This window comes from Octodon degus, unplaced genomic scaffold (genome assembly GCF_000260255.1).
Source record: "Octodon degus isolate 3935 unplaced genomic scaffold, OctDeg1.0 scaffold00144, whole genome shotgun sequence".
Classification (NCBI taxonomy): Eukaryota; Metazoa; Chordata; class Mammalia; order Rodentia; family Octodontidae; genus Octodon; species Octodon degus.
The window spans coordinates 1,826,109-1,847,479 of NW_004524720.1; positions in this window are offsets into that span (position 1 = coordinate 1,826,109).

A 21,371-nucleotide genomic window follows, 5' to 3' on the forward strand; every position below is an offset into this window, starting at 1 on the left:
TTTTCTCCTTTCCCTGCCCCAGTTGTTCTTTCCTTTGGAATAGTTTCATTGCGGGAGTGAGCACATTTACGTAAGACATCTCAATTCTTTTTACATCCACTTCCCCTCCTCTCCCAGGCCCTGTCCCCAGCTCTTGGTACCTTTCCCATTTGCAAAAAAAGAAAAAAAAAAAATCCACCTTCCTGTTTCCTATTTTCTCTCTTATTTTGCTGGTTCATTCATTTATTCTCTGGGCTTCTCACGTGAGAGAAGCCATGGATAGTGAGGCTTGTGTCTGATGATTTATTTCCCTTAACATTATGGTCTCAGGGTACCATACCTACTGTCTAAAAAGTTCTGATCCCTTTGTCAGCGTTGGCACTTTGGGGGAGCCACAGGGATTGGTCAGAGTAGGCCGAGTTGCCGCTGCTAGGTGATCAGCGAGGGCAGGTTGCTGAGAATTCCCATGTCCCAGGGTTATGGCTTCCCAAACGCTAGAAAATAATTTTTTAAAAAATTATATTTAGTACAGGGTCTCACTACATAGATTGGGCTCATAGTGATCCTCCTGTTTTCAGCCTCCCAAGCGCTGGGATCACAGACTCGTGCCACTGCGCCCAGTCTCAATTGCAGGCTCAACGCACCTGTGGGCGGGGTTGGCATAGCACTCTGGGAATCAAACACCAACCGCTGTGCTCTGCCTTAGCGGGCTCTTTAATCCGCTGAGCTATCTGGCCAGATGAAAATAACTTTTCTGATGACTTCACCAGGCCGACCCAGCAGTGATCCATGTGCCACTGATGGGTTGGCTCATCTCAGAGCCTAAAGAACTTTATCCAAAGTTAAGAAACTACCAAACAGCCGAGTGGGTATGTGCCCTGGGGCTCCTCTCACCACCAGGCTCAATCATGACAACCTGCCCTCCTGCCGCCTTGCCAGGTGACTGCCTGCCACACAGCCCATGACCCAAGAAAGCCTGGATGGAAACCCTTCCGTGGGGGTGGGGGAGCACGAGTAAGGGTCGATTCTGGTTGCAGGCGGAGCTGGGACTCCCAGGTTCAGTCCCAGCACCACACATGAAAGGCAAAGAGAAACACCTTTGACATTGTTTGCTCATGCATTATTTAATGTTGGTTCAGTGCCCATTTATGACTTTGGTGATTTTTTTGAAACACTACAATATTAAAACTAATGTGAAAATCAATAAATAAGTGTGTATATTTGAAGTTTAAAAGAAAATGAAAGCAATTGGAGACTCAGAAAATCTGCCTTATTGTATGATGTACCCTTTTATTATTCCCTGAGAAGAGTTGGTGCTGTCCCTGTAAACCAATGGATTTTTAAGAGTGTGTGGTGCTATTTGGGTTTTGTTGTTGTTGTTGTTTATGTGTTCACTTTTGTTTTATGGCTTTCTTTTGTTCCAGGTACTATATTGGGAATTGAACATTGGGGCGCTCTGCAACTGAGCTACAGTCCCAACTTCGTTGGTTTTTCTTTTGGGATAAGTGGCCCAGGCAGGACTCTAACTTTTGACTCTCCTGCCTCAGCCTCCCTCACTCTTACTTTTTAATTCTAGAATTGGCAATACTGCGTTCTATGAAACAGGTTAATGTTCTGATGAACTGAGCAGAGCTAAGTGGCTTTACTGGGAGAAAAAGGCTGAAGAAGCAGAAATGAACAAACAAATGCAGATCAGTCATTTCAAAGTTATTTTTCCTTATAAATCCAGAATGTGAAGACAATAGAAAGATGGCTGACAGTTGAACATCAGGCCACTGCAGGTCACCACTCGGTGATGTGACGTGGCAGAGGGCGCTTCATTATGAAGTCAGCTGAGATTGGTTTGTCTGTGGGGCCGGGGAGCTCTACTGTGGCTGTTGGCACAGAATGTAGAGTCCTGGCTTTCATCCCCAGCACAACAGAAATGGAAAGAGAAATACATCAAGTACAGCAGCAAGTCTGGCCTCCTACTTGGCCTCCTACTTGGGCAAGTTCTAGTCCTGATATCTTATGAGATGAGATGAACTACACGATTTCATCCCAGGCAGGGTGGAACTATGGCACGAGTGACTCCATTTTGCTTTTTAGGTTGGACTGTTGAGGCCTTGTGCAGAAAGTAAGCCTGAAACAGTGGCATCCTACCATTTTTATTTAACAAAAAGGATTAAGGTATAAAAGTTACATGGGAAAAAAATGTACAGTATATTATGGGACCCATTAAAACATGTTTTAAAAATAATATAAAATGGGCCGTTAATAAAGTAGGAACACATTGGAAGGATATAGGGAAAATGGATACCTGATGTGTCTCAAAGGAAAAATTTTTCTTCTTTTCTTTTCTTTCTTTTTTTCTTTTTTCTTTTCTTTTTTTTGCGGAACCGGGGATTGAACTCATGCCCTTGCACTTACCAGGCAAGCACTTATTCTACTGAGCTATCTCCCCGGCCCCTTCTTTATTTTTTTCTTCTAAATTTCTCAAGTTCAGCAGTTAGACCATGCAAATTAAACTGACAAAAGACAGATTAGCAAGAGAAAAATATTTAATCACTGACCTGTGGAAATTCACAGAAAAATCTGGCTCAAGCTGGAATTAGCCATTGGTGGTTCTATAACTCAGTGGTAGTCAGTTGGGCAGCTTACATGGGGTATGGATACCATGTTTGTACTAATAAATAAACAATAACATAAAAATACTAAAGAGAGAAAGAAACTTCTTCAGATTGGTCACTTACCAGAGGCTGGCTTGTGGCTCTAGACTTTGCCTTGAGGAACTGGGCAAGCCCAGTTCTTGGCTTCAAACCATGAACATAGGTCAAGGTGTTTCCTATGCATGAAGTTCTGGGTTCAATCCCTAGCACCAAAAATAAAACCAAACCAAAAAATTCCAAACAAAATAGAATAAAGAAGACTGCACCATGGGTTGGGGGAGAGGGAACCTGGTCCCTTCTCAAGCTGACTATAGACTGGGAAAAATGACATTCTGGAGCCCGACCGACAGGGAGAATCTGGTCACATCCCATGTCTTTCCCCTTGTCCCTCCATCACCCGATGTTGCCCAGGTTCCCAGAGCAATGTGCACCAGCAGTAAGAGCAGTACCTGACAGAGCCAGAGCTGTGCGAAAGCTGCGGACTAGCTCTCCAGTCCCCCTGGACTCCCAGCCCTGGCTCTGCTACTTTCTGAGTGATTAAATCAACAATTTCCAGCCCTGAATTTAGGACACCCCTGGGGGCCTTTCACTACTCCAAGGGCTATTGTGAAATTCTAAAAATAAAATCCTCTTAATTTCCTGTACTTTTAAATAAGTATACACCTTGTACTTTGGAAAAACCACATATTTTCAGAGGAGGAAGATTGTGAAATCCAGCAGACAGAACCTGACAGACCGAATCCAACAGGTTGGCTGTAGCCATCAAAATCCCACTTCAGGCTGGGTGAGGCTTTGCAAGGCTGAGGATCCTTTCTCGCTCTTGGGTCATGACAAGGTGTGTAGGTTAGTACAGAAGGTGCCTGTTCCTGCCTAAGTATTGCACCAGAGGCACAAAGAGAGCCCTGCTTGGGGATGGAGTTCTTCCAGGTGGGCACTTGCCTGCCACAGCTAGTGACAGCAAAGCTGGGGAAGGCCCAGGCCCAGGCTCAGGTTCGGGTTCCTGTCACAAGCAGGGAGGGGAGGCAGGTTCGAGCCAGCTGGCAGGCAAAGCCCAAGGCAGCAGCCCTGCTGCACTTTCCCTACCCACACACCAAAGAGCTCTGCATGAACAGAATTCTTTGTTTCACACTGGGGAAGGGAAGTCACCAGACCACATTGAGTTCTCGTCTTTGGCAAGGACTCTGTGACAGCCAAGGCTGTTTCCTTCAAGGTTGCTTTTCCAGATGTGTCTCCTCTTCACACTATTCCCAGGTCCAGGGGCAAGGAGCCTAGGACCTCTTTGGAGCTCCAAGCAGCAGCGTGCCAGACTTGAGTTGCTGTGTGGAGTCAGCACTGGGAAGTTTGCCCAATGAGAAGCCAAGATGAACAGGGGCAACACCCAAATGGAGACCCCGACTTGGGCTCAAGGCCTCTAGTTCTACCTCCAGCAAAATCAGCTATTCTTTTTTCTCATGACACTGGGGATGGAATCTAGGGCCTCCACACTGAGCCATATCCCCAACCCCCATTTTTATTTTTACTTTGTATAGGGTCTCACTCCATTGCTAAACAGCCTAGGCTTGAACTTGTGGTCCTCCTGTTTTAGCCTGCACTAGCGCTGGGATTACAGGCAGTAGTCACCTGTCTGGCCAAAATCATTTAACAGTTACTCTGACTCTTGCTTTCAAGGGATGAAGGGCTTGCCGTACTTCTTGAACTCACAGCTCTGGTGACTTGTGCCTGTTTTGTAGAACAGGGTCCTGAGCCCCAGGTGGGAAGGCGAGGCTGCCTCAGTGGTCACTATCCTGGCTGGGAGGGCTTCCTGGAGAGACCTCTTGGTTTGCCTGGGGACTGAGAGAGGGCATGCCCCTTTTCCAGCTTCTCCTTCGTGGCCTGCACAGCATAGGTGGTCAATACAAAGCTCCTACCGCTGGCAGAGTCCTTGATCACGTGTCCATGCAGTGTTCTTACCGATGACCCACTGCATGGGGGCAAATACTCCAACACTTCAGCCACTCCTGTGGCAGGAAAGGCCTGGTCCTTGTTCTCCTATTTTGCAAGGAAAAAATGTAAGGTCCAGTAAGGGATGGAGCTAGTGAGCAACAGGCTCAAGTTTCCTGGATGGAAAACCAGGTCTGTTTTCTTCTAAAGCTCCTGCTCCTGTCCCACCCACGCGCTTCCCCTAGGTGGCAGTAGTCTGAGCTCTGTGTGGGGGTGGGCACCTGCGTCCACTAAGGTTGCTACTTATTTGAAAATAGAGCAATATCCTGGAAATTGTGAGAAAGCTTGTTTTCCCTTTTTAGGAATTATTTATTCTAGCTGTGCTGGGAATCAAACCCAAGGCCTCATGCATGCTGGGCAAACCTTGTACCACTCAGCTGGTATACACTAGCTCCTTCAGTGACATTCAATGACATTTTTCTTTTTCTTTCTTTCTTTCTTTCTTTCTTTTTTTTTATTTTAAGGAATGTCTACAGGGTGTTCAGGGTCTTACTGCTAGATGGGACTCGTAGTGATCTGCCTGTTTACAGCCTCCCAAGAGCTGGGATTACAGGCGCGTGCCACCACCCTGGTCTCAATAGCTGTCTCAGTGTGCCCCGGGGGCTGGGCTAGCACAGCAGGCCTGGGGATCAAACCCCTGACCCCTGCACCTGCTTGCAGGTGCTTTAATCCAGTGAGCTATTTGGCGGGCCTTTCAATGACATTTTCTAATCCATAGGCAAAGATAACTTGGCAAATTAATAATTCTGATAAGCATATCAGCTATTGATAATGGCACACAAATTATGTCTGCTCCTAAAATATAAAAATATTCATATATATATATATATATATATAAGTATTTTTCTTTTGTTTTGGAACTGGGGATTGAACTCAGGCCCTTGTGCTTGCCAAGGAAGCACTTATTCCATTGTTCATTTATATTTTCAGAAAGTCATAGCTAATCAATTTAGGAAGGGTTCTATTATGTCATATTACTCTGAAAGAGTAACACTTAAGGGGCTGGGGAGATAGCTCGTAGAATAAGTGCTTGCCTGGCAAGTACAAGTTCAATCCCTAGTTCTGTCAAAAAAAAAAAAAAAAAAGTAAAATTTATAGCATCCATGATAGAAAAACATATTTCAAAAAAGCATCTTTTAATTGACCACAGCTGATGGTAGGTTTTTGATTTATTTCAATATTTTACCACGTGTAACCAGATCAGGATAAAATGCATTGTCAGCCCCAGGGCGTGATCCGCACTGTGGGACATCACTGGCCTTCTGCATTTACCCAGACAGTTACGAGAGGGAGGTTCTGGGCTCTACATTCGGCTTCATTTCCTGCAGTTACAAAAAGCTAATATCTATTTTCACTTGTGGATAGGGTGCACTTCATTAGAAATCAGATACACAGCAGCTGATAGTTGTCTCTGCTCATATGCAGTCTGAACCTGCAGAATGTGCCTTTTTTAGGTGTTGGGGACTGAAATCAGGGTACACAATGAGCTGCAATCCCCTTCGACAATGTTCTGAATGTAATGTTTTCACTGTTGCTCATTTAGTAGTTCTGGTTGCCAGGTTTGGATGGAAAGGAAATGCAACTTCTGGAAATGAGTTCTTCAAGAGTCCTAGGGTGCTGGGGAGACAGCTCAGTAGAAGAAGCGCTTGCCTGGCAAGTGCAAGGGCCTGAGTTCAATCCCCCATACTGAAAAAAAAAAGAGTCTTCCACCACCTATTCTTGGTATATACGTTCAAGTGTCCAAAATGGTCTCTCGAGTTCCGTTTTTCTACCGAAGTCCTGGGAATTGCTACGCGGATGTGGTGCTGGTGCATACTGTGTGTACTACTTGAGGGTGATTCAGGTAAACTCACATGGGGAGGTGTCTTTAGGGGCCTTGCATCTCTTGTTATTAGAGAACACAGTCAATACTTGGGCCAAAGTTTTGAAATTTTCCACAGGAAGTGGTATGGAGCAGAGGTGCTAGGGATCAAATCCAGGGCATCACACATGCTAAGTAAATGCTCAACCCCTGAGCTACATTTGCAGTCCTTTGTATTTTTATTTTTGGAGACAAGACTGGCTAAGTTGCCCAAGTTAGGCTCAAACTTGCAATCCTCCTGCTTCAACCTCCTGAGTGGCTTTGCAGAATGTGTCTTTTTTAAGTGTTGGGATAATAAACATACGCCACCAAGTCTAGGCAAGAGGTGCTTTTGGCTCTCTTTGGATATACCTGAAGTCTTCCCCTGGCTCATCACTTGTCTCGCCACCAGGAATGAGATCTTGGGTTGTGCCTTAGTCTCTTCCCAGCTCCTGCCTTGCCCTCTTTCTCTGACATGGCCAGAGTTTCTGAACTGAGTTGTACCAAGTCTGTCATGTTCAGAGAGCTGCAGGGCCACCTCACTCTGCGGGAAAGCCTTGGTGACGAAGACCACACAGCACACCCGTGCTGCTCTTTTCTCTCCCCGTACCATCGCTGCGGCTCTCTTCTGGCCACATTGGCTCCATGTCCTCAAATGTCACCGGCTCACTTCCCCACAAGACCTGTCCTCCAGCCACTGTCTAGCCTGGAGGCCTCTCCAGACTCATGGGGCTCTTCCTGAAACTTTTGCTCAAACCTCACTTGCTCAGGGAGAACCAACATTTGCATTCCTCCTTGAGTCGACCGAGAGCATCAACTCCCTGTTTATGGTGGGGCCAGGCCTCTTATCTTACTGTCCTTTTTCTCTTTCCAGAACACTGGCCACCTTCTAGCCTGGAGCCCCCTGCATGCTAGACAAGCACCTCACCACTGAGCTCCTCACCAACCCCAGCCTCCCCAAAGCATGCCAATTTATTATGGCTATGACATGTCCTGAAACTCAAGAAGAACATGCACCACAGTCATCACTGGGTGACTGTTGCTGCAGGCTCCATGCCATCTCATCTGCCCAACCCAAGGTGAGGACAGTGGAGTTGGTGGTGGCCTCCAGATCTGTGGCATCTGTGGTTCCTGCTCTCTTATTGGGAGAAGGACCAGTGCGCCAGTCTCTTCTTAACTGAATCTGTTGTCCTGGGAGGTGTTTGAAGAGTGCATATTCAGCTTTTGTTTTTCTTTTCCTTTTATAGCCCTTAAATCATCCCATTCCCAAGAGTGTCAATCTAGAAAAACAATGGCAATGGACCAGCCAATTAAAGCATTTTCTGAACCTGGGTGTGGGCTTCACTTGAGGTAAGTGCTTCGAGGCTTGCAGGTGGGGCAGCTCCAATGAGTGGATTGTGCATGCTGAGGTGCCACAAGGCCAGCTTGCTGCAAAAGGTCTTCTGGTGCAAAGGGCACCTGCGGGGTACCTGGGCAGAGGGTCGTCATTGAGAACTGTGATAGCTCCCAAGCAGAGGGGAAAACCGTGGTCGTTCACTTTGTTGGCAAAATCTGAAGGTGGAATGAAAACACTTTAAAGAATCGTGGGAAACGTGACAGAGGAGATGCAGCCGCCCCCCCCCCCCCCCGTCTGACATCCACACTCACGGTCAGATTGTACAGCATATGCTGCGCCTGCAAAACAAAATGTCAGTGTCTGCTTAGGAATGAGGAGACTTTGGGGTGCCGAAGGCTAAAGGGGAGCCAGAAGGCTGCCTTTCCTGCCTGCCTCCGAGGCTCCCTGGGAGGGCTGAGGCACTTTGGAAACAGTGAGTGGTACAAAGCGATCCTGCCCCAGAGAGTCAGAAAACGCCGTTAAAACACTACTAGGAGTGTAGCTCAGTAGCAGAGCCCAGGCTTTCCCTATTCTGGATGGAAAAGTCAGAATGGCCCATGCCTAAGAAACCATTTACAGTATTCCTGGTACCAACAAACCGGTACTGAGCACCTTCTGCGCGCTTCACAATGGATTGGAGCAACGCATGTAACCCCTGAGCTGCTCGGGGAGGCGCAGGGCAGTGCCCCCGTCTTACCAGTGTGGCCCAGTGCCTCGCCCGGCCTCAGGCCCAATGAATGAAGGAGTGAATGGAAACAGACCCAGACGGGGGCAGGTCCTGAGGACATGCATGGTGCTGTGACGCAGGAAGAGCGGCGGGCAGAGGGCCCTGTGGGGCGGCCTCCGGGGCGGAGCTACGCAAACTTCTGGGGTTAGGAAAGCCTTCCTGATGGAGGCACCTCCTGAAAAGGGACCTAGGTAGGCCCAGGCTGTGGGCACGGCGTGGATGGTCGCAGTCAAGTGAAGTGGGCTGTGGAGGATCAGAAGCTCGGAAAGGCTCCTGAGCCACCGGCAGGGAAATGGGGCTTGGGTAGGGTCCCCGCAGGGACCTGGCTGTTCTGGAGCTAAGCCTTGGAGACAGGAGCCACCCCTGCAGCCAAGGCACTAAGCTTTTCATGCTACTGAAAGTTTTATGGCTTTATCTTAATGAGCCTCCTGTGTCAGTGGCTATCATATCAGACAATATGGTTCCGGATCCTAATAGCCTAGCTTAATCCAAAACCAAGGTTTCTCTTCAAAATCACAATTTAGCTCATTAATTTGATTTCATCTGTTCCTGTGTCCTTTGCAGGTCGACTGTCAGAAGAAGCCAAAGGGGTGTTGGAGGTGCTGGTGAACGGCGTAACAGCTAAATACACACAGAGGCGCAGCACCCACACTTTTGTAAACGTATCCAGTTTATATACTTGGTTTTGTTTCATAATCATTTTTTGCAACCCACATGATCACTTCTAATTAAAAAAACTAAGGGCAAATATGCGCCAACAGTGGGAAAGAAGAAGTGCTTCCGGGAAGTGGAGATCAGGGGCTTCGCTCAGAGGACGCGGTCGCTGTGCGGCTCCACTTCACAGCAGCACACATATCATTAAAGAGAAACAAAAACGCGGTGCTTTCTGTCAGTGGAAAGGCGCTGTGACTTAAGGAAACCAAGTTTCTTTGGGCAACGGGACCACCCAGGCAAGCTCCAAAGTCTTGAAGATTTACTTGAATGCTTTTACTGTGAATGAGATATAGAAAGCAAGACCTTTCCCAGGGGTGCTGCTTCCTAACTATTGTCTGGAAACGAACTAGAAGCCTTCCTGGATGTCATGAAAAGGTGTACCCTCAGCAGAATAAGCCCCGAGTGGTGACACGTGGAAGTGTTTGAAGTTGTAACTGGAGCAGGGCTGGGTAAGGGCAGTGAAGATGCGGGTTGCAGAGGACAAAGAGTCAGGTCCGAGTCTGCCAGGTGACTCCAGCCTGGTGGGAACGGATGTCCCATCCTGTCCCATCTGGCTGACAAAGTCTTCCAGCCGGCTTGGGGCGGCGACTTCCCCACAGGGGAGGCTGCTGCCTTGTCAAGGCTATCTGCTGTGATAAGAGCATCCTCTAAAGATATCAGGTTTCCTTTGTTCTGCCGCCAAGCAAGTAAGGAACTTTCTCTTCTTCATTTGCATTTCCAAGAGTTTTCCCACTGGGCAGAGACTGTGAAGTCTGGTTAGTACTGTCCCTAGACACATCTTCTGTGGAACATTCACACTTGGCAATGCCTGTCCTCTGAGAGAGTTTGGGTGGAAGGACTTTGGCAGGTGTGGAATGAACACAGGCTTGGGAGGAGAGAGCCCTGACTTCCATTCCCAGAGTCCCTGGCCCTCATGTGTGACTTTGATCTCGTAACTTAACCTCTGAGCTGCAGCTCTCTTCTGTGGAAAATGCAGATGACAGGACTTTGCCAAGCCTGGGTGCAAAGTGAGAAAAATAAGTATGGGGTCAGGTAGCATCATAGAATCTAGAACAAGGGTGCCGTCAGGGAATAGCACAGTGGCAGGACCTTCCGTAGAGCTGAGAGAGCAGTTCACACTGGCCAGGGGACACCTGGCCGCAGGCGAAGAGCTTCTGGCCTTGGAGTCCCAGAGTCAGTCTGCTGGCTGCCTGCTGAGTTTTAATGAGTTTGGGGACATCAGATTAAACTCTGGAGACAGGAGCCTCAGGATCCTGGGCCTTGTTATCAATGAGTGACTTGACAGCCAAGGAGGAGCCTCCAGAGTCTCATCTGTTACTGATAGAGATTCAGGTCAGGTTACATTTTAGCATTTCCTTAGCTGTCCCTTATTCCACAAAAGAATTGAGACAGACAGCTGAGATAGGTGATTCTAAAACTTTCTGTGAGTCTGAGGCCTTTGTAGTGATCCACATCCCCAGGTTTTTTTTGTTTTTTGGTTTTTTTTTAACAGTCTCTCTAAGTCACTAAATTGCCCAGGCTGTGCTTGGACTTTTGTTCCTCCTGCCTCAGCCTCCTAGATTGCGCCCCCCTCAACCCAAGTCCTTCCCAGATACTTCATGCTGCTCCTCTCCTGATTCTGGAGACTGATGCTACATGGATCCCCAACCACTGCAGAGGACTGGATGTGTCTGGGTCAGTGCCAGTGTGTACTTCGTGAGTTTGCCAGCCAGGCTCTGGGTGAGAGGAAGAACATCACACATCACAGAAAAACAGAAGATGTAACGGACAGCTGAGTGGACCGTTGCCATCCTCACATCCATGTGGAATTCTGTTTGCCTTGTGCTGACTGCAGCCAAGCTCTGGTAGTGGCTACAGTGAGTGCTCCCAGGGTGCGTGCATGCGTTTCTGTGTGTGTGTGTGTGTGTGTGTGTGTGTGTGAAATAGCTTTACTTTTAAAGGAAAACATCCTGTGACATTTCATGAAATTTTTATAAGAAATTCTGCCTGAGAAATATGAACAGTACAGGATCATCAGGAAGGGACAAAATTTAGTTTTCCCTGTTCATCAATAACTTGGGAAGGGCTCAGACCGGTGTGATCCAGACCTCTTTTATCAAAAAAGCATAGACAACCAGGACTCTGCCCAGTAAAAGGGAGTCACCAAGGTGCCTCTGGAATCACTGAGATTTACAGGTCCCCTGACAGGGGCACGGGGCTAGAAGGTGACATGATGAGCTGGTGGCCTTTTGTAGAGAGAAGGAGCTAAAAAGCAAAGGCTTTCTTCTCCCCAAGAAGTCATGATTGAGGGCATGAGTGTTAGAGCGCTCTGCTTGAGCTGAGTCCCTGCATAAATACAGACAATGACCTCAACCCTGTCATTCAGCTCTTGCCCCTGTAACATAAGGACCATCATGAGACATTCCTTCTGGGCTCACTTCGAGGGTAGAGTCAGCCAGTGGAGCATTCAGAGGGGCCTGGCAGATGGCACCCCAGGGAGGCTAGCCATCATTCAGGAAGGCAGCAGACACCAGAACATCCATGCTAGGGTGGAGACGTGAGTCTGGAAGCTCCATTCTGTACAAACCTAGGCACTGTCAGTGAAAAGAGAGGATTGCATTTGTCTTTAAAGCAGGAAGAGGGCTTATAGCTCAGTGGCACAGCGCCTCTCTGATAAGCATGAGGTCTTGAGCTCAATTCCTGACACCAAAATAAATAAAGCAAGAAGAAAAAGTTGGGGCTGGGGGTGTGGGGTGTGGATCAGTAGTAGAGCATTTAGGCCTAGCACACTGTGAGTGCTGGGGTCCTATCTCCAACACCACAAGAAAAAGAAAAAGTTGAATCATCTAGAGAAAGAATATAAGATCGTACCTTTTCATCCTTCTCCCCTTCGTTTTAGTTTATGTCCATCAACACAGAAGTATGATGTTTTTCCCAGGAAAGGGTGCACCAGCCCTGTCACTGCTAGCATCATTTCTCTCCTTCATTTGCAGCACAGCTGTGTGCCATATATGCCATCTCCATTCTGTCTAGTGCCTTCTCCAGCCAAGCCTGGACCCCATGAAGATGACTGCGACCAAGATTCCTGGGGCTCTTCATGCGGGCTAGGTCTACGCTATGGTCTAGATCTTAAATGTTCCTCAAAGTTCCACGCGTTTAAGGCTTGGTTGCCAGCCCGTGGCACTACTGGGAGGTGGTGGGACATGTAGGAAGTGTGGCCTAATGGGAGGAAGTTAGGTCACTGGGGACGTGAGCTTAAGGGTCCCGGGGCCCTTCCTGTCTCTCTTCACTTCCTGCTCGCTCTCATTCTGCCACTTGCTCCCCACCATAATGCTCTGCCCGACCTTGGGCCCAAAGGTGATAGGGATAGGCAAGGGTAGACTTAGAAACTTTCCTCCTTATGACTACCTCCACTGTGATGTCCCAGAAGGAAGGCCGACGCCTGCAACCTGAGGCTCTCTTTCCAGTCTTTCCCTTTCTTGGCCCATCTTAACTCTCAGCATAGCAGGTCCCCTCTTCCTTTCACATTGTCTTCATCTGGCAGACACAAGCTTTGTGCCTGACATGACCCACTCAGAGCCCTCGCTCCTTCCCCCAAAGCTCACCTCTCACACTACTTCACACTGCAGAAGAGACAGCTGCATCTGTCATTGCTGCTCTGGACTGAAGTTTGTCCTCTTTTAAAACATTTTTATGTTGAAATCCTAATACCCCATTCCCCCCAACAGTTGACTATATCTGGGACAGTGCCTTTAAAGAGGTGATTAAAGTTAAATGAGACCTTGGGAAGAGCCTTGATTTGATGGAAATAGTGTCCTTATAAAATAGGAAGTGGGGTCAGGGATACAGCTCAGCGGCATAGCGCCTGCCTGGAAAGTGCAAGGTCCTGAGTTTGATTCCTGGTATGCAAAAAATAAAACGAAACAAAGCGAAACAGGAAGGAACACCAGAGATGTTTTTCCACTACATAAGGGGACAGCAAGGGGTTGGCTGTTTGCAAATCAGAAAGGCAGTGCTCAGCAGAAGCTGCCCCTCCTGGCACCTTGGCACTTGCCTTCTGGCCTCCAGGACCACTTGAAATAAATTTCTGTTGTTAAACCACCCAGTTGATGGCATTTTGCTACAATAGCTCAAACTAATGCTGTCGCTCAGACTCTAAATCTAGCATCATCTTGACTCCTGTTTTTCTCTCACCTCCCATAGTTCTTCTCAGCAAAGCCCTCGGGATGCACCCAGATTTTATCCGCTACTCACACTGATATCATGCAGCCCAGTGTGGTCTGGAGTGTCGCAGTCATTGTCCAGCTGATCTGGCTTTGGATTGTGCTGCTCTCGTGGCCAGTATGTTCTCAAGCAGCCAGAGCAGTCTTTTTGCTACTAAAACACTGTGTGTGACTTCTGTTGTAGAGCACCTCTGACTGGCTTCCTGGCTTGCTCAGAGAGAAGTCCTGGCCTTCCTGCTGGAGCCTTAAGGGCCTGTGCAGTCTCTCAGTGCCCCGTCCTCTCTGCATTCCTTCTGGCCTCATCGTCCCTCCTTCTACCCATGTCACCATCTTCTAGAGGTACATGTGCCCATCTCTCTCACACTTCAAGGTCCTCTCTCAAATGTCACCCTCTCGGGGATGCCATCCTAGCACCACCCCCCATGCCTGTTGTGTTCTTCCAAGGCCCCACTGCATTCCCAGTGGCAGATGGCCTCCCTACAGGCTAGTTAACTGGTTTCAGCTGCTGCAATAGGAAAACAGGGCTGCGGGTGCAGCTCAACAGTACTGGGCCTGCCTGGTATGCCCTGGCTTCTGTCCCAGCACCAAGCAAGCAAGCAAACCAACAAACAAATGAGACTTAAGTTCCAGGGAGCAGGGATTGCAGCCTGTCCCGTCCCTCCCTATACCCCCCATGTGGAAAATGGGTTTTGCTGAAGAGAGGCATCCAGTAAGGATTCCTTCAGAGATACACAGGTATTTCTTTACATTTATTCAGGAAGCAAGATCTTTTGAAATAAAGTTTTCAAATAATATTTCAAGTAACAGTTTTCAAATAATATTCGTTCACATAACTGTATTTAAGTAAAGAATTTTACACCTTTCTTCTGTTGCGGTGGCCCTCGGGTTTGAACTCAAGACTCAGTCTTTTCTTTATTTTCAGGCAGGCTCTCTCTAGTTGCCCATGCTGGCCTCAAACTTGCCATGCTCCTTTATCCGCCCTCATGTAACAGGGATTAAAAGTGTGCCACCATGTCCATTCACTATGACAATGACAATCTCCCTGAAACAGCCCCAAAACCAGGCAGTCTGAATTAAGAAGTCACCATGAAGCAGCATAATCCTCCAATGTAGGCATAAATTCAACAAAGAGAGGAAACATTTTGAATGCTATGTTTATAAATCTGAGGGAAAAGTAACATTTCAGCAATAATTTTAGAAAGTACAGGTTGTAGTATTAAAGGGTGCTTTCAAAGATCAATTAGTTGTGACACAAGTTCATTTAGACAAAAACTCAACTTTTATCTTCCACTTGGTGACTAAAAAGCATCCTAGTCAGGCGTGGTGGCATACACCTATAATCCTAGCACTCAGGGGCTGAGGCAGGAGGATCGTTATGAGTTCAAGACCAGCCTGGGCTACAAAGTGAGCTCAAATCCAGCCTGAACTGCATAGTGAGACCATGTTTCAAAAAGAAGAAGGAAAAAAACAACAAAAAAAGCATCCTTAGGAACATGGGAACTTCCATCCCTCTAGGGCTGAAATGTCTTTTAGACATTTGCATTTAGACTTTTAGAGAAAAAGTATGTGGGTCTCTAGTAGTCTTGGGGGCTCCTTGGACTTAACACATAAAAGAAGACAATTTACACAGAAAAGCACAGGTTGTCTTCCCCGGGCCCGTAGCATCTGGGGCTGCCTGCCATGATCCCCTCCGTCTTGCTACCAGCTCTACCTTGAGCCCCAGGAGGGAGCCCGGCAGCTCTCTGGCTGCAGCCAAGAACTGTTATTGGAACACCATGTCCTGACATTTTTGTTTCAGAATCTCCCCTCCAGGAAAAGCTTCCTACAAAACAAATTGAAAATGCCGTAAGGTCACAAAAAATACGCGCTGATGAAGAAGCAGGAAGAGCCGTGGTCCAGGACCAGCACGGACCAGTCCAATTTGCATCTGTGCCCTGCCAGCTTGCTTTAACAGGTGTAGGAGTCCCCTCCTGGTTCTCATCTCAGCTCAAGAAGTCTGTACTTATAATCCTGAAAATATGTTATTGGAATCCCACCAAGTTAATTCCAATCCACCACTCCCAGTGCAACCCATAGCAAAAACAAAGACACTAAGACATATATGTAATTATTGGGGAGCTAAGGGACCCTAAGTCCAGCCATGAAGATGGCTTTCTGGAACAGAGAGAGTGACCCAGGGCCACACCTGGGTTTTATTCAGACAAGAAGGAGTGGCCTGAGGAAGAATTGTGGGAAGTAGGTGAGTACTGTGAGCTGAGCTATGTAGATGGCCTGCATCTACCTCTGTCATATGCAGAAAGAGTAATCTGCATTATGCTGGCAAGGTAGTATCTAATGTTTTGGGGTCTGGTGCTTCAGCTCTGATGTGTAGTCTTTCAAGCCCCAGAAAGTCATAGCCTCTATCTCGAGGCTCGATCCAAGCTGACAGCATGGAGCACTGGCTCTTTGTCCTATCTCAACCCGGCTCATATTGGAGAGCAGCAGGTGTGTGTTATCAGGGAAACATGCATGTCATCTTCAAAAATTACCATCAGCACCTCGGCTAGTATAACATACATTGCTTAAGGCCATTTGAAGGGATAAAGAGAAGTCCTAGCCAGCTCTGTACATATCAACACAAGAAAATAGGGTCAGGCTCAGCCAAAATGAAGATAATCACTCTTCTTTCAAGGAGAGCTGCTCAGGTGGTCCTCCATAAGTGGGCATCTGCCCTGGCAGCTTTGGCATCAGAGTGGACCATACAGTGTCACATAGTGTGCCGTATGTGACAAAGCCACACAGCTGCCTCGTGCCTGTGGAGCTGGCTGTGGAGATAGAGCTTGGCGCTTGGCTCCTGCAAACTTGGGCTGTGCAGTTGCCTTCAGGCCCAGTGTCCTTCAGAGAACCTCCCTGCTGAACGCCTGCAAGCATCTGAGGACCATCTGGGACAGGCTACTAGGTCACAAGCGATTTCAACCCCGAGTGGACTTGTGTTCTGGACTTTGCTGCAGAACCCTGGGTGATTATAAACGCTTTAAATATCTTTTAACATATCACTTAATTTTGTCACCATGGTACATGATCCTGGTATAAAATAAAAGTAAAATTCTTTACTTAAACACAGCAAACAAGACCTCAACAAACACAACCCAGCCTGGCTCCAACTCTTGTCTTTCTACTAGCCCTTTCCTTTCAGGGTGCCTTCAACTTTACGCAGTCAGAGTTTACCTTCATGTTTCTCTGCTTTCCAGCCATTGATTAATTCCAGAGTTCTAAAACAGATATACAGCATTTATTGTGTAAATGCCAGGGCCTAAGATTGTTCGGTTCTAACTCTGTAGGGCTGTGTCTGCATGTGATCACATTCAACACCGTGGTCCCGCGGTTATCTCACAGCTCCACCCCCCGCGGGGGGGGGGGAGGAGTCTGGGCAGGCTGGGGCAGATGCAGCATGCCCAGACTCTGCCCTCTGCACCTAACTCTGTGGCTGCAGACCAGGCTGGGAGGAGGAGCAGCACAGAAGTTGAGCAATTACGTGGGGCGTAATTATCATCTGTGTCTTGATGCCTTGCGATAAACATCAGGGAGGAGGATTTCACAGCTTACCCACGCTTGGGCTGTCAGAGGCCCGTTAGGGACTTCAGCTTCGTACAGGAGGGCTGCCAGCGATAGAAATCTGGTTTTTGGATTATTTGTGGCCATCATCCTGCATGAGTAGCAAAAGACTGCAGAGACAGTAAAAGTTTTTTTTTTTTTTTTTTTTTTTTAGATAAAGCAATCCTTTACAGAAAACGGCAGCCATCAGGGACCTGCACAGGGCTGTTCGCCGTGCAGTTTCAAAGACTGGGCTTGAATGGCCGAGGCTTGGCTCTTGGCTTTCCCTTCCAAGCTATCTGCTCTGTCACCATCATCTCTGGAAGTTGCTCCCCAAGGTGTAAAGGGACCGACTTCATGGATCTTGTAGGATAAGGAAGCTAACACCCCAGCCTGTCCTGGTGCATAGTAGGAATTAAATAAGTGGCTGTCCCTTCTCTCTCCTGCCCCTGTTGCTGGGGGATTTGCACATTCTTTACTCTTGTTGATCCTATTTCCCACATGGCCAGGTCAACAGCTGCAAGGTGACCCTGTCTTCAAATACACTTTTTTTTCAGCTACAGTTTCTGGAAAGAATTCCAGCTGTCTCTCCATTCTGCTTTTTGTAGCCGAAATTTCTGACTTTCAAGAAATTTTAGCTTTCCAAAGTGGGCTTAAAATGACATTTCCTTTTATTCTTTTATGATGAGACATAGTCCAGGTCTTTAGAGACATGGATTAGTTTTAGTGAGTGTAAGCCTAGTAAGCTGGAAGGAAATCGAGGAGCTGAGATTATATGCTGATGGGTTATGATGATCCAGGAGGACAGAGATCCCAGAATGGGTGAGGTCATGTGCCCTGGATCCATGTGAAGCGTGATGCCTTTATATGCTTCATTTTACTGTTACAGCAATTGCTTTTGTAAGTTTTTAAAGAGTATCATGTAAGGAAACCTTTATGTGATTCTTCTAGTTCTTACTGCATGTGCATGTTGTGGTTTGAAGTTTTGTAAGAGGAACAATACAATACAGGACACATAATTTATAAGATTATTTTATAATGAATCACCTAAAGAATCATATACTAAAAGTACAGGCAATCTGTCTACACACTAAAAACCCAAGACTCAAGTTGAGGACCTACATGGTAGTGTCCTGCATGAGTCCAGCTGAAGACCTAATGATCATAATAGTTCCTCCTGCGAGTCATGGTGGAGGCCTAGATTCCCTGACAATGTCTCATGCAGGCCTGTGTTACAGATCTGTGTTCAGAAGGCCCAAAGGTCAGAGGAGGAAGCTAGAAAGTCTGTGCCAGCGGGATGAAGGGCCTGTGCTGCAAGCTGAGGGATCTGAACTGGAGCCAGGAAGCAATGCTCAAAGTAAGAACAGAGCTCTCTTGAAAAATACTACAGCCATCCTCAGCACTAGTGAGGTCCCAAGCTCCTCTGATGAGGGAAGCCGAGTTCCCATCAGGAAAGCCAATACAACAAGCTTCTCCAGAAGACTAAACAGTGCCATCTTCCCATCTGTAGCCAGAAAGCGATGCTCAGTGTGAGGACAGGAGCTCCCTGAACGTGAACCATAGCCATTCTCAGTGATATCCTGAGCTCCTTTGAGGATAAGAACAGCTGAGTTCATCAGAAAAACCAGCATGACAAGCTCCTCCAAGAGAACTCACAGAACTACAGTCTCCCTAACAGATCCCAAACAGCTTCTAACAGATTCTCCAGTTCTGCCTCTTATGCTGACCCCAGGAGTCCTTAGGTGGGCCTCCTACAGCCAGCACCAGGCTGGTTCAGATCAGCTGGGTGTTACAAGCTGACCACCAGTTGTCACTCCAGCACAGTGAATCCAAAGAAGTGATATTAGAGACAATGGGGCTATTTCATCTATTAAAAGTGTGTGTGTGTGTGTGTGTGTGTGTGTGCACGCACATGCATGTGCATTTCCTCTTAAAGACTGCAAACAGGAAAGGGACCAAGGGACAGAGGGAGGGAAGTGGAAAGGAAAGGAAAAGGGAAGCAAAAAGAATTAAAATGTGTTAATTTCACGATGCACCAGCTCTCCATGATGAATGTCATCACTGTGTACTGCAAGCACATACTGATAAGAATACACCTTAAAAATAGAGCTCAGTGAGGAGAACAAGTACAAGGAACAAAGGTATACGACTGATTGGTATTAACATGAACAGAAAGCACACCATGGTGCACCACCATAGCTAAATAATCTGTGCACCCAGAATTAATAAGCAGTGACATTGCTGTTTTGCTTTTTGTGTCACCTGATGTATTAACATTGCATAGCTATGCTTTACAAACTCACAGAAATGCTTACATGAAACTTTTGAGGCATTGTCAATCCTCTTTGAGCTCGCCTTTGTTGTTGTCTCAGTTACTTTTTACTCATGGCTGCGACAAAATACGCAACACCCAAAATTAAGGAAAGAGAGCTTTATTTAGCTCACGCTCAGTGGAGGTTTCAGCCCATACTCATCTGGCTCCAGGACAGAAGGCAGCAGTTCATGGTGGCAGAAAACAGCAAAGAGCAGAGGAGGAGCAGCAGCTGCAGCATCTCTCAAGCCTCTCTCTCTCTTCCTTCCATGTCGACTGGGAAGACTGAAGCTCCTCCAAGGAAGTGGGAGGGCTGCTGTGAGGATCTGAGTTTCTCCAGGTGGCAGGGCTGCATTGATCAAGCTCCTACAAGAAAGTGGTGAAAGTGTGCACAAAAGCCGCCCTCAGCCCCTCTGTATACCATCTTTGTGCTGGGTCACTCTAGGGTGGGTCCCCCATGCCCCAGGGCATGGAATCACCAAGCCAATCCAGCCAAGCTTCCTACATCTCAAGTTGACACAACCTATCAACCACCACCATTGTAATAATTAAATCAAAAATACTATCCAGCTGCTCAGAATTCAGACACGCAAGCACTGACTTATTGTGACTTTTGGGTTAAGTTTTCTGTTATGATAATAAAAGCATCTTTTTTTTTACCTCAATAAAATTTTTATTTAGAAGAGCTCTAGATTTGCAGAGTTGTGATGGCACAGTAGTATGGCTGGTGCTGTTTCTTCTATTATTAACGTCTTTCATTAGGATGGGATCCACCAGAGACGATAAGCTAATAGTGATATGTTGTTACCAACTAAAGTCTATATTTTATTCAGATTCTTATTCATTTCTTTATTCATGCTGGAGGGGGAACTCAAGGCCCCTGAGCATGGACTCTACCTCTGAGCTCTAGCCTCAGCCCCCAATTTCCTTATTTTTCTCTTCAGGTTCTCATCAAGATCCCACATTATTAGTCCGACTATCTCCATCAGCTCTCTTACCTGTGACAGCTTCTTTCTTTGTTTTTCATAACCATGACCACTTTAAGGAAGACTAGTGAGGTGCTCTGTGGAATTCTCCTCCATCGGGACTGGTGTCTTCTCAACATTACCCTGGCGTTGTGGGTCTTGTGCAGGAGGTAGGGGACAACCCATCCACCTGAATCTCCTCTGCTGATGCTGACTCAACACTGGCTTGGGCGTCCTGTACCAGGTTTCTCCCCTGTAAAGGTAATCCCTCCTCCCTTCCATCCTTTTACCCAAAGAAAACATCTCTCTTCTCACACCATTTTCTTCTTATCCATGAACATTTGTGAAGGGGAAGCTTTCTACTGAATTTAAGAAAGCTGTCTCTGAAAATCCCTGAGTACATTTTTTTCTTTTTCAGTCAGGGCTTCACCATGTATCCCAGGCTGGTAATCTCCTCTTTCAGCCTCCTGAGTGCTGGGCTTATGGGTAAGCACTTCTGCGCTAGCTCGAATGATAGCCTTTAAATCCTGATAGTATGTGTGTCATCTTCTGTGTTAATTTTGGTGGCAGATGGTGATCATACTTACATACGAATACAGTTCAGAAAAATTCTCACCTGGTATGATAGAGCACACCTGTAACCCAGTACTTGGGAAGCTGAAGCAGAGGATCATTGCAAGTTCAAGGTTGTCCTGGACCACACAGTGAATTCAAGGTCAGTGTGAATTACATGACCAAGAATCAGTCTCAAAGAAGAAAACAAATTGTGAATATGAACAGCCAGCAAATATAGAACGCATTCCTGTATATCTTGGAAGTTGTATTTATCATTTAATTTTCTCCCTATTCTCCAAGTAAGCCCTCTGTCTCAGTTACTTTTTCCTCATTGCTGGGACAAAATACTCAACACCTAAAATTGAGAAAGGAAAGATTTATTTAGCTCATAGTGAGTGGAGGTTTCAGTCCATATTCAGCTGGTTCCAAGGCAGTGGCACATGGCAGAGGGCAGCCTGCATGGTGGTGCAAAACAGCAAAGAGCAACAGGAGGGGCAGCAGC